Here is a 12,697-nt window from a genome sequence, read left to right on the forward strand (position 1 = left end):
GAGGGACATCCGTTCTTGCACAGTGCGTTGGCCATCTTTGATGGAGGGCTTGTGATGCAGCTGTGCTTCCATGGTATTCTGTGGAATGCAAAGCTCAACAAATTCTATTGTTGCTTTCTCAAAAATCCTGTTGGCTTCTGAAACACTTTCCTAACATCATGGATGGAGTTTTGATCATGGAATAAGGCAAATGAAAATGGGGTGTCTCAACAATTTTGATATGATATTGGAATTATCTGAGTGCTTGATACATTCACAATGTGCAATGTTCTTTAGGCTTATTATCTGGTATTTGTCGAGGCGACCCCCTTTCACATTCAGGGGGTGTTATAATAAAAAGTTGATATCGACATTAACCTGATGTTTTCTTTCGAAACATCTTCAAATGAAAACATGATGTGTAAATACTTGTGCAATTGGATCTCACTCAATATAGCAGTTCCTTCAGAGGTGTACTGCATCTTGGAGTATGGCATCCTTCAAATGAGATTTTAACCAGGTTGTCTCATCTCCAATTTGGATATACCAAAGGGTAGCACACCCTGGTGAAAATCCAGCTCTGCATGGATTGCATATCCTGTAGTTTGCCTGATTCTAACCCTTTCATGGTATATCAGCACAGTCAAGGCGTGCGCATGTGGACATTATGAATTATGACCCCATATCCCGTGCACGCAAAGCAAAAAGCAGGTTTAAGCAATTGGTTCGTGCCTGTCTGTCTGTCTGTCTGTTCATCTTATCATTTCATGATTGCCAGTTTATGATCAAGGAACAACGTATTTGAATTGAATATTATATTCTGGACGATAATTGAAACATGAAGAGAAAGACAAGCCTGCTGTTTTACCTTATATTGTCTCCAAATTCGTCCCAACTGCTCATGTACAGAGAGGATCAGTGAGATAATATTTTTTACTCTGTCTGCCTCTGTTTTCACTCTGTTTCTTTCCATCAACCATTCTTTTTTTCCAACTTCAGTGCCAACTCACCACTCTCACCCCTCCCTCTCAAAGCAACCATCACACTCTTCTCCCTCCAAGCCTCCCTCTCACCTTTCTCAAAAACTCCCCCCTCACCTTTCTCCCTCAACTCTCTCCACTCACCCTTTTCAAAGTTGCCCCCCACCTCACATCCACAAAGCTGCCTCCTTCCCCTGCCCTCTCACCCCCATCTCTTCACTCCACCTCCTCACATCGTCAACTGCCTTCTTCCCCCTCTCTTGTCCCCCCTCTCCCCCAGCACCACAGAGCCCTTTCTCCTCCTCATCCGGCCCCTCCCCTCACTATTCTGCAATACTCCACACTCTTTCAACAACTCTCCTTACCTCCCCCACTCCTCCCTGGTCCTACCCTCTCCCTCCACTCCCATCCCCTGCACCCAAAGCCTCCACACCTCCCTCTTCATTAACAGTGTGGATCTTAAATATCCTGGGCCTTCGCTCAAACCTTTCAGATCTTTCCATACAGGTTGCCACTGACAAACCAGACATAATCTGCCTAACAGAAACTTTCCTCCCCCAAGACGTCTCTGACTCCCAAGTATCTCTCCCTGGTTACTCCCTCCTCCGGTTTGACAGACCTGAGCCTCATCCTGTTGGAGGAGTTGCTCTCTTCATCAGACTGCATTCCTCACTCCCCATGCATTGCCCTCACTCCCCATGCATTTCCCTCACTCCCCCACACCCCCAGGAATACCTCTGGCTATAGCTTCCCTCCACCCCACCTCATGTATATATATATATATATATATATATATATATATATATATATATATATATATATATATATATATATATATATATATATATATATATATATATATATATGTGTACTGTACCGTCCACCGAACAGTGATGATTCCATCTACACCTCACTATCTGAAAACATGGAGCAACTTCTATCTTCTCATCCAAACTCTCTCTTCCTCATATGTAGTGACTTCAATTGTTATCATGCCAGTTGGCAAGGTGTGGTTACCTCTCTCACCTGTCATGGCACTTCAGCGAAAGCTTTCTGCGACTCATTGGGACTGACTCAATCGGTCATTTTCCCAACCTAGATCTCAACCAATGGTACTCCATCTCTTTTGAATCTGATTTTGACAAATTTCACTGAAAATATCTGCTGTTCTTCCTTTGCTCCAATCGGTTCTTCTGACCATGTCCTTGTCAAAGTGGACATCTCTCTGGCTGTTATCAGAGAACCACCTCACCACCGTCGAGTCTGGCATTTCACTCAGGCCGACTGGCTGGGTCTCCAAGCCGCCATCATACTTATAGACTGATCTCCCATCGCTATTTTCTCCAACATCAACTCATCCTGGGAATTCTTTCAAAGAAACTTGCTCTCCCTCATGCACAGATTTATCCCCTCTCGTGTTCAGTTGTCCTATCCTTCCTCCTGCCCTTGGTTCACTGAAGCTTGTGGTGAGCCAGTTGTCCTGAAACAACTGGCCTTTGCCTCATGGAAAGCAAACCCAACTGAGGGTAATCTCAGTTCCTTCCATAAAGCTTGGAACAAGTATGTATCTACCCTCAGGAGAGCCAGAAAACAACATCTTTCTAAGCTCAGGTTTGAACTCTCAAACCTCTCTCCCCCCTCCAAATCCTGGTGGCGTCTAATCAAATCTGTTTCTGGTGTATGTTCCCCCTCTATCCCCTCCCTTACCTCAAATGGACGCACTGCTGATACCGCACATGAAAAGGCTGAATGCCTAAACTCGGTATTTGCATCGAAATCTTGTGTCCGAAACCCATCGCTTTCTGTACCCACCTTACCCAGTCGCACCCAACTGTCCCTGGACTCTGTGTCCTTTTCTCGTGACAAAGTGGAGAGCTTGCTGTCAATCCTCGACTCAGATTCTGCAACCGGTCCAGATGGCATAAGCCCACGTGTTCTAAAAACCTGCTCCTCTGCTCTTTCTCACCCTCTCTCTTATTCACCCTCTCATTTGCTCAAGGTCATCTGCCATCTGCTTTGAAATCAACAAACATTACTGCCCTGTATAAAGAAGGTGCAAAAACAGATCCCTGCAACTACAGACCAATCAGCCTTCTCCCAATCATCAGCAAGGTTATGGAATCCATCATCGCTTCAGATATCAAATCCTTCCTCTTCTCCAATGGCTTGATTTCCGATCATCAATTTGGTTTCAGACCAGGTCACTCTACCCTGGATATGCTGCTTCTTCTCTCCGAACAATGGATGGAGGACCTCAATGCCGGACATGAAATCAGAGCCATATCCTGAGACATATCGCGTGCTTTTGACACAGTCTGGTACCCTGTCCTGCTCACCAAACTCTCTTCCTATGGTATCCAAGGCCATCTCCACTCATGGCTCGCAGACTTCCTCTCCTGTCACAGTCAATGTGTGGCCCTAAATGGAGTTCTTTCATCCCCTCTTCCTGTCCAGGCTGGAGTTCCTCAAGGCAGCCTTCTGGGCCCTGTTCTTTTTCTGGTTTTCATCAACGATCTCTCCAACTCTCTGGAAAATCCTCTTTATCTCTTTGCTGATGAATCCACCGTCTGGCGTACCATCTCTCATCCCTCAGACCGGAAAGCAGCAGCCTCTTCACTCTCTGCAGATCTGAGTAAAATCACAAACTGGTCCAACACGTGGAACAGGTCTTTCAATCCGGACAAATACAAATCTCACACTCTCACTTTGTCTCTCGGAAAGGACCGTTTGGAACCCCCCCCCCCCGCCCCCAACTACTTTCTCAACAATCCTCTGGAAGAAGTCCTTTCTTTCAAGCTTCTGGGTCTCACTCTCTGCCATGATCTTTCCTGGGAAAGCCACATTTCCAACCTGGCCTCCAAAACCAGTCGCCAACTGGGAATCGTCCAGCGTGCAAAGTGTTTCCTCGGCCCACCTGAGCTCCTGACCCCATACAAAGCTTTTGTCTGCAGCCTGATGGAGTGCTGCTCTCCCCTCTAGGCTGGTGCTCCTGCCTCCCACCTTTCTCGGATTCACGCTGTGGAAACCAAGGCATCTCAGATAATTGGTTTTTCTCACGTTGAGGCTGTCTTTGGACCTCTCACTCTCTCACTGCAGGCAGGTCGGTGGTCGTTCTGTCTTCTACAGTCTACTCTCTGGTCTCGCCCCCCCCCCCCAGCTGTGTCTGCGATTTGTCCCCACTAGTCCGAGTGTTGGCCAGAAAAGCGTGCATTAGGGTCTGCACAATGTTTTTCTGCATTTTTGTGATCACCAGACCATCTGAATAAATATTCAGATTGATGCCACCCTGACACTCTTGAGCATTTTTGTAGAAATCAAATAATATGCAAATTAGCGCTGGCCATTGTTGAAATTACTATTTTCTTAATATCTCCAAAAGTAAGCATCCAGATAGCCTGGGTGAGGTGTCTACACCCATGTTTTTAGGGTCACTGGTCATGACAAAACTACTTGAAATTTAATAACATTTAAATTTCGCTCATTAATATGCAAATTAGCAGTCGCCATTATCAAAAAATTTTTTTCTTAATATCTCCAAAAGTAAGCATCCAAACAGCCTGGTTTTGGTGTCCAAACCCATGTTTTTAGGGTCACTGGTCATGATAAACCCACTTAAAATTTGATAACATTGAAATTTAGCTCATTAATATGCAAATTAGCATAACCCTTCCCCCTGAAGTTGTCCGCGCCGATCGGCGTTTTTGCAGTACAGTTATACAACAACAACAAAACTGTTTGAAAATAACTTGCACAGAGCCGTTTATCCCCAGTACAGTTGTGAAGAAATGGCTGACCTCAGAAGATCAACAGCATGAATTGTTTCTGATCAAGTAAGTTGAGGCTTGTAATGTAATGAAGGAAACATGGAGAACTGAGTTTTAATTAAGAGTAATGTCTTCTGATACAGTAGTTGATCAATATTATTTGCAAGCAAGTTTTTTTTATTATTGTTTAACATGATCTGTCTGAAAGCAACTGTGTATTTTGTTGATTTTTAAAAGTACACAGGGTGGAACCTGTTTCCTGAGAATTTTTAAAAATACGAACAAATAAATTAAATGTTTACTGATGTTTATAATTACCTGTATTGTTACAGGTTGAGGCTCCATCACCATGGGAGACTGTTTCTTCAGTCCCTGCGATGCAACTAAAGCTGGAAAACCTCTAGTAACAGTTGGTCCAGACAGAGTGCGAAGTATCATCCAGTCAAGCAAAGCAAGACAAGATGGTATACATGAAGAGCTTGAACAGAGATTACAGGCAGATGAATCTATTGAGCTCAAATGCCATAGAGACTGTATGTCAATGTACACATCACGCTCACACATAGAAAGACACTTGAAACGAATGAGTAATGTCTGTTTGGAAGATGCTTCAACAAGCAAAAGAAGCCGCCGTTCAAAGACGGCAGTATTTGACTTTAACGAACATTGTCCATTTTTTGCGGAGAAAAGTGCATCATGGACTTTGATAAGAAGAATCCTAATCGTTGGCGGTGAGTTCTCCTTTGTGGGACTGTAAATCGTGTTGATCGAACAACTTTCAAGCAAACTTTTCTCGATGTTATTGATTCCTGCCAGGATGAATGATGCCAGGTCAAGGTACGATTAATGGGTACAATCAGCGATCTTCATGCTGCTGATGCGAGATATCACGATGACTGCAGAAAGTCCTTCATGGCACCCCGTTCTGTTGCAGCAGCAGCACACAGTGGCAGAGAAACTCAGGACATTGAGCCAGCTGTCAGTTCTACCATCCTCTCGATGAAAAACGACATGTTGCACATCGTGACTTCAGTAGAAGTCTACAATATGTGCAAAGATCATGGAGGAAAGCTCTACTCTCGACGAACCCTGGTATCCAAATTGTTGGATATACTTGGCTCTGAGCTTCTGGTTCTGTCTGGTGAAGGTGTCGCTAGTTTAGTCTTGTTTCGCAGCAGAGCGTCTACTGCGATCAACTTAGTAGCACCAGATGAAGATGACGCCATTGATATTTGCAGAGAACGAATTGTCAAGAAGGTTGCACAGGAATCTCAGCAGTTGTCGTCCGACCCCAGTTCCTATCAGACTAGAATTAATATAGATATTGCTTATGAAGCAGTGAGTTCAACCCTTCAATTGCTACTCTCCAAAATATCAGCTAAACTGGACTGCACACTTCCAGGAGCTCTGATAGGAAACATCATAACGAATATGATCACCAATCGACTAACTGCACTCAAATGGCACTGGGAGTTCGTCAGTCGTAAAAGCATCATCGAGCAGTTGTACAACTATCGTGTGACCTGTTCCAATGATGAGTTGAATTGTTGAATCTGTTTGAATAATAAAGTGATCTATATTCATAAAGACTGAAGTGTTTTTTTTTCTATCGATATGTCTATTTATGTACATTTTCAATAATGGCGACTGTTAATTTGCATATTAATGAGCTAAATTTCAATGTTATTAAATTTTAAGTGAGTTTATCATGACCAGTGACCCTATAAACATGGGTTTAGACACCTCAACCAGGTTATTTGGATGCTTACTTTTGGAGATATTAAAAAAAATAGTAATTTCGACAATGGCCACCGCTAATTTGCATATCAATGGATTTCTACAAAAATGCTCAAGGATGCCAGAGTGCCATCAATTGGAATATTCATTCAGATGGTCTGGTAATCAAAAAATGCAGAAAAACATTGTGCAGACCCTAATGTAAGGTCATCTTGAAAAATGGTGTTTGACATCTGGACTACACCATATTTCCGCAGGGCGCTCAAGGTCCGCCAACAACCCCCTCTGGTAAAACTACCCAAATCACGAATCGCTGCTCACCTTCACTCTTTCATTCTTCTTTTTCCCCAACTTTGGAATAAACTCCCTCACTCTGTTCAATCCCACTCTTCCCTCCAGGCCTTCAAAACAGCTGTTCACCACCACCTCTTATCATCCCCCATCCAAATCCTCAATCTTTTCTACCCCCGTTAATCCACCCCAAACCACCTCCTTCAATTCCCTGCTTTCCTTCCTTCCTGAAAGTCCCTGTAGTGTCCATCTTGTAAACACCGTGTTCCCCGCCCCATCCCTCTCCCTTCCACAGATCTCTGAATGCCTCTGTTCCCCACTGTTTTGTCCTTCCCACTCCCGCCCCTCTTGTCTCATGCCCCCCTTGCTGTGCGTTGTGCGTTAGCTCTCATCCAAGCCTCGACAAGGTATAAAAAGAAAAAACACAATTAACCCCCTCAAAGCCACCAACATAATTATCGTCACCATCATCAATGTCGCCATCACATTATTGCATCAGGTTTATCATCATTGTTTTGAAAGTAAGTTTCATGATCTTAATAACTCAAGAAAATAAACTTTATTTTATGTTCTTAAAACAGGAAAATACACTTGGTGTTGGCTTAATGGTTAAGGTGGCTGCCTTACGATCTTAGGGTCTTGAAGGTCTTGAGTTTGAGCCCCCTATTGTGCTATTAAACAACACCAGGTGGGTTGTCTCAGACTGTCCTCTTTCCAAGGTCAGCAAAATGAGTACCAGCTCACTGGCATCAGGGGGCACTGCATCAGCGGCACAGCTGCATATAATAATAGTAATAATAATAATAATAATACTTTTTATGTTTTTATAATAACTCTTTTATTAAGGAAAATAAATAGCACAAAAACAATTCACAAACATGTTTATAAAAGGTACAGTCTGGATACATTTTAAAGCTAAAGTCCCTTCCCCTATTTTTCCTATTACCCCCTAAGTTTGCAGATTTGCGGTTCAAAGAGATTTACAAGAATATAACCTCTGCAAACGGTAAGGTATCGTTGTATATACTTGACATACTTGATACTCCTGTATATACTTGAACACTGCGTGGGGTATCGTTTTTTATGAACCCTCTAGTTATATTATAAACAAGTTTGAAGACGACGATGGTTCACGAGCGGTATTTGACGATGTAGATTGTTTCAGAAGTCAAGGATGAGACAATGTGATAATTTTTGACCAAGTTATAAAAATGATCAACATTATGTGGTACGAGTGACAGGTTATTAGCTGCAAAATGTCGAAAACCCGGTTTCGTTCAACAACTTTCAAAATTTGACCTTTGCATAACCTTTAAAGGTCACACAACAATGTTGTGGACATTAAAATAAGGAAACAGGATACGTGCTATAGCTTATTGGAGTTAGTTCGTCGAAGAAGGTCGAAAACCCGGTTCGATTCCCACAACTTTGAAAATTTGACCTTTGTGACCTTTCAAGGTCAAAGGTCAAGGATTATGATCTTTAGTGCAAAACTTCCTCTGGAACATTCCAGGAACAATATAACGTCATATTGGTTCTATGGCATTTCGCACTCGTCGGATTATCCATACTTTGATGAAATCAGTGTAAAAACAAACTTGAAGGGGGCGCCACGGGCAAGGTGTTGGAGATAGATAAAAATGGTTTCAAGACTTTAGGTGTGGAACGACCTCAAGATTATGCATAAAAAAATGTTGTCATCCTAGCTCTCAAAGTTTGGGCGGTCGTATGATTTTTACGTCAAAATTCGAAATTTTCTAAGTTCATGACCTTGTGACCTTGACGTTGGGACGAAAATGAAAAATCGAGCTCCGTGGGGCTATGCAGGTGCCATTGGGCTAACCAAATACCGAAACCACTGCCAGATTTGACAAAACCCTCGGAGAAGATGGATTTTTATGTCAAAATCACAATTTTCTAAGTTTGTGACCTTGCGGCCTTGACCTTGGGACGAAAATGAAGAATCGAGCTCTGTGGGGCTATGCAGGTACCATTAGGCTAACTAAATGTCGAAACTCCTGCCAGATTCGACAAACCCCTCTGAGAATAAATTTTTTAATGTCAAAATTCACAATTTTCTAAGTTCGTGACCTTGTGACCTTGACTTTGGGACGAAAATGAAAAATCGAGCTCCGTGGGGCTATGCAGGTGCCATTGGGCTAACCAAATACTGAAACCCCTGTCAGATTCGACAAACCCCCCAGGAGAAGATGCAAATTGAAATCGGCTACCCCCTAAAAACACGTTTTTTGGGCGTGGCTCCGCCCACAATGGGTGCACCACGCCCATTTTCAGGAAAACACAACTAGATCATGATATAAACCTCCCACCAAAATTTTATCAGGATCGGATCAAAACCCACGGAGCTATGCTCGGGACAGACAGACAGACAGACAGACAGACAGACAGACAGACAGACAGACAGACAGACAGACAGACAGACAGACAGACAGACAGACAGACAGACACACACACACACACACAACAATAACGAATATAGTGGTCACTTATTTTTTTTTTCGTGAAAATATTTTTTCGTGAACCAATTGGGTAACATAATAGCAAACTTTGACCCCAAAGACCCCTTAATACCCAAAGACCATTTTGAACTTTAAGACCACCCCAATACCCTTGAGACCCCCAAATAACCCTATGATCCTTAAGACTCTGAAGACCCCCATGGCCCTTTAAGGTCCATAAGTATCACTGGGGAACAAATTTTTTTCTTATTATCTGTTGCATGAGATTTTAAAACTTATTCTATGTATTTTTTCAACGCTTATTTCAAATCTGAAATCGGTTTTCCTCTCCATGCTGTTAGTTTTCATGCAATTTGAAACTTGCGATTTTCGCAAAAAAGGACACCCATTGCTATTTGCACTTGGGATAACTTGAGAACTCGGGGTGCGATTTCGGACTTTAGTGGAAATATACAATGCCTAAAATGCTAATTAACTATAGACCGTATTCGTTTTTCTGCTAACGATTTGCTCACGATTTATTTGACATCAATTTTCTTTATTGATATTTACTTATCTTTATGATATATATTCTTTAACTTTATGTTTTTCTTTGTTTCAGATCTGATCATGGCTTCTTCATTGAGACATAAATGTGTAAATAATCCTGATGCATTCTGTTATGTATGTGGCTGCTACACACTACTTCGTCAAAAGCGCAATATAACATCGTTTGTAAGGCGTGCCTATAAAGCCTATTTTGATGTTTCCCTTGGCGACAAAGACAAGAAATGGGCTCCTCATATTGTATGTCAAAATTGTGAGGAAATGCTTCATGACTGGACAAAAGGAAAACGAAAGGGTCTGCCTTTTGGAGTTCTCATGGTTTGGCAAGAACCCAAGGACCACATAACTGACTGCTATTTTTGCCTGGTCAACACAAAGGGTGTCGGCAAGAAAAACCGGCAAAATATCTCCTATCCCTGTATTCCCTCATCAATTCGACCTACTCCACACTCTGAAGAACTCCCCGTTCCAGTCTTTAATGGTTTTGTCTTATCTGAAGATGAAGGCAGTGAACATGATCAGCAAGAGCACGAGGGTCGTGATGACGGGCTTCAAGAAATGGTTTCAGAATCCGAAGCCTCCTCATCTGATACCAAACAGTCATCAGCCCCTCAGAAGTTTATCCAACCGGAATTGAATGACTTAATGCGTGATTTGGGGCTCTCCAAGAAAGCAGCGGAGGTATTAGCCTCCAGGCTGCAAGAAAAAAAATGTACTTGACCACTCTGCAAATGTTTCATATTTCCGAAAGCGGGACCAGATCTTTGTCGCCTTTTTCTCAGAAGACAAGCAGTTTGTTTACTGCCACGATATCCCAGGTCTTCTCAGGCAATTGGGTGTTACTTCGTATAATCCAACAGAATGGCGATTATTTCTGGATACCTCTAAGCGCAGCCTCAAGTGTATTCTCTTGCACAATGGCAATGTTTATGGAGCGGTTCCAGTTGGTCACTCAGTGCATTTGCGAGAAGAACATAATGACATAAAAATGGTCATTGACTTCCTCAAATATCACGAGCACATCTGGATCATTCGTGTGGACCTGAAAATGGTCAACGTTCTCTTTGGTCAACAGAAAAGCTTCACAAAGTTTCCATGCCATCTCTGCATGTGGGACAGCCGAGCTCGAGAGAAACAATGGATCCAGAAGGAGTGGCCCATCCGTGAAACTCTGGAAGCAAGCATGCCAAACATTGTGAATGACCCAATCGTCAGCCGAGAGAAGATCATTTTTCCCCCACTCCATATCAAGCTCTGCTTGATGAAACAGTTCGTGAAGACATTGAGTACTGATGGTGAATGTTTTCAACATATAGTTTCTGCTTTTCCTGTTTGTCTTTCGAGAAGATCAAAGCAGGTGCATTCGATGGACCTCAAATTTGTGCCCTTATACATGATGAGGAATTTGTAAGGAAGATGAATGACAAGGAGAAGACAGCGTGGCTGTCTTTCGTCGCAGGTATACAAAACTTCCTTGGTAAGAAAAAGGCAGATAACTATGAGTTTCTGGTTACTAGAATGCTGTTGGCTTTTCACGATCTTGGGTGCAACATGAGTGTCAAGTTCCATTTCCTGAAGTCACCTTGATCAATTCCCTGAGAACCTTTGGGCTGTAAGTGATGAACAGGGAGAGCGCTTCCATCAGGACCTCATGACGATGGAAGAGCGCTACCAAGGGCGATGGGACAAAAATATGCTGGCAGACTACTACTGGAGCATCAAACGAGATTGCCCTGTGGAAGTCCACAAACGCAAGTGCTACAAGTGCAAATTCTTGCCTGAATAGGACCTATTTGAACTTTGCATTCCATCCTTATCAATTGTTCTGAATCACCTGTCGTCTTTATGTCGAAATGTATGTTAATTTAAATTTGCTTTTAATTCAAATTGTAACTTACCAAATAAATTTTGAAAATGTCGAATTGCAAAATATATGTTTAATATAAATTTGCTTTTAATACAAATTGTAACTTACCAAATAAATGTTGATAATGGTGGATTGCAAAAAATCTAGAGCTTACAGAGAGAAACTAACTTTAGATTTGAATTCAGTACACTCAAATTAGGTAAGGTCAAGTGCTGGTATCAATGCAACAAAAACTTTGTTCCCCAGTGTATCCTTAAGACCCTTAAGATCTGGAAGAGCCTTAAGACCCCGAAGACCCTCTATAACCCTGTGACCCTTTATAACCTGAAGACTATTTAAGACCCCTCAGAGTTTTAATACCCCTAAGACCCTGTCGTTCCTATAGACCGCATTAGAGCCCTGAGACCCCAAATAACTTCTGTCTGAGGGCCTTCTGCAGTTACACTTGAGGGTCACAAGTCATATTGAAAAGCCCCTTATTGGTAAACCGCCTCAGTACTGAGCTAAGAGACGCAAAATAGAATTAATTATAAATATATATTTCTCTTTATTTTCAGGTTCTGCTTATCTTGGTTGGTAGCATCGCAAAAAGTCCCACATGGCAGAGAAAAAGTCTCATGTGACAAAGAGAAAATGGTGTCCATGACAACAATTTCACCCCCATTATAATCAAATTGGATTTTTTGGGATTTTATTATCATCCCTTGGTAATTTTCCAAGCTATCAGATTGAAACTTAGGCAGCTTATTTGTACGCATGTGTGGTGTATGTGTAAACAATCAGATCAAGATTTGTAAAAGGTCAAGGTCATTTCCCTCAAAAATACCTATTGGTATTTTTGGTATTGGTATTGGCATGTGAAATACCTATTGGGCCACAATTAGAACATGTATCAACCAAATTTGTAATGCACAATATTCCATCATGACAAACAGTTGATAGCTCAAATTTTCCAAATTACCAAATTGCTGCTACCATGGCAACTATTGTATATTTGGATTTTGCAAGTATCATGCTACGCACGACTATATCTCTATATCTATATCTATATCT

This window comes from Eptatretus burgeri, chromosome 5 (assembly GCF_056783735.1).
Source record: "Eptatretus burgeri isolate ZD-2024b chromosome 5, Ebu_testis_v1, whole genome shotgun sequence".
NCBI lineage: Eukaryota > Metazoa > Chordata > Myxini > Myxiniformes > Myxinidae > Eptatretus > Eptatretus burgeri.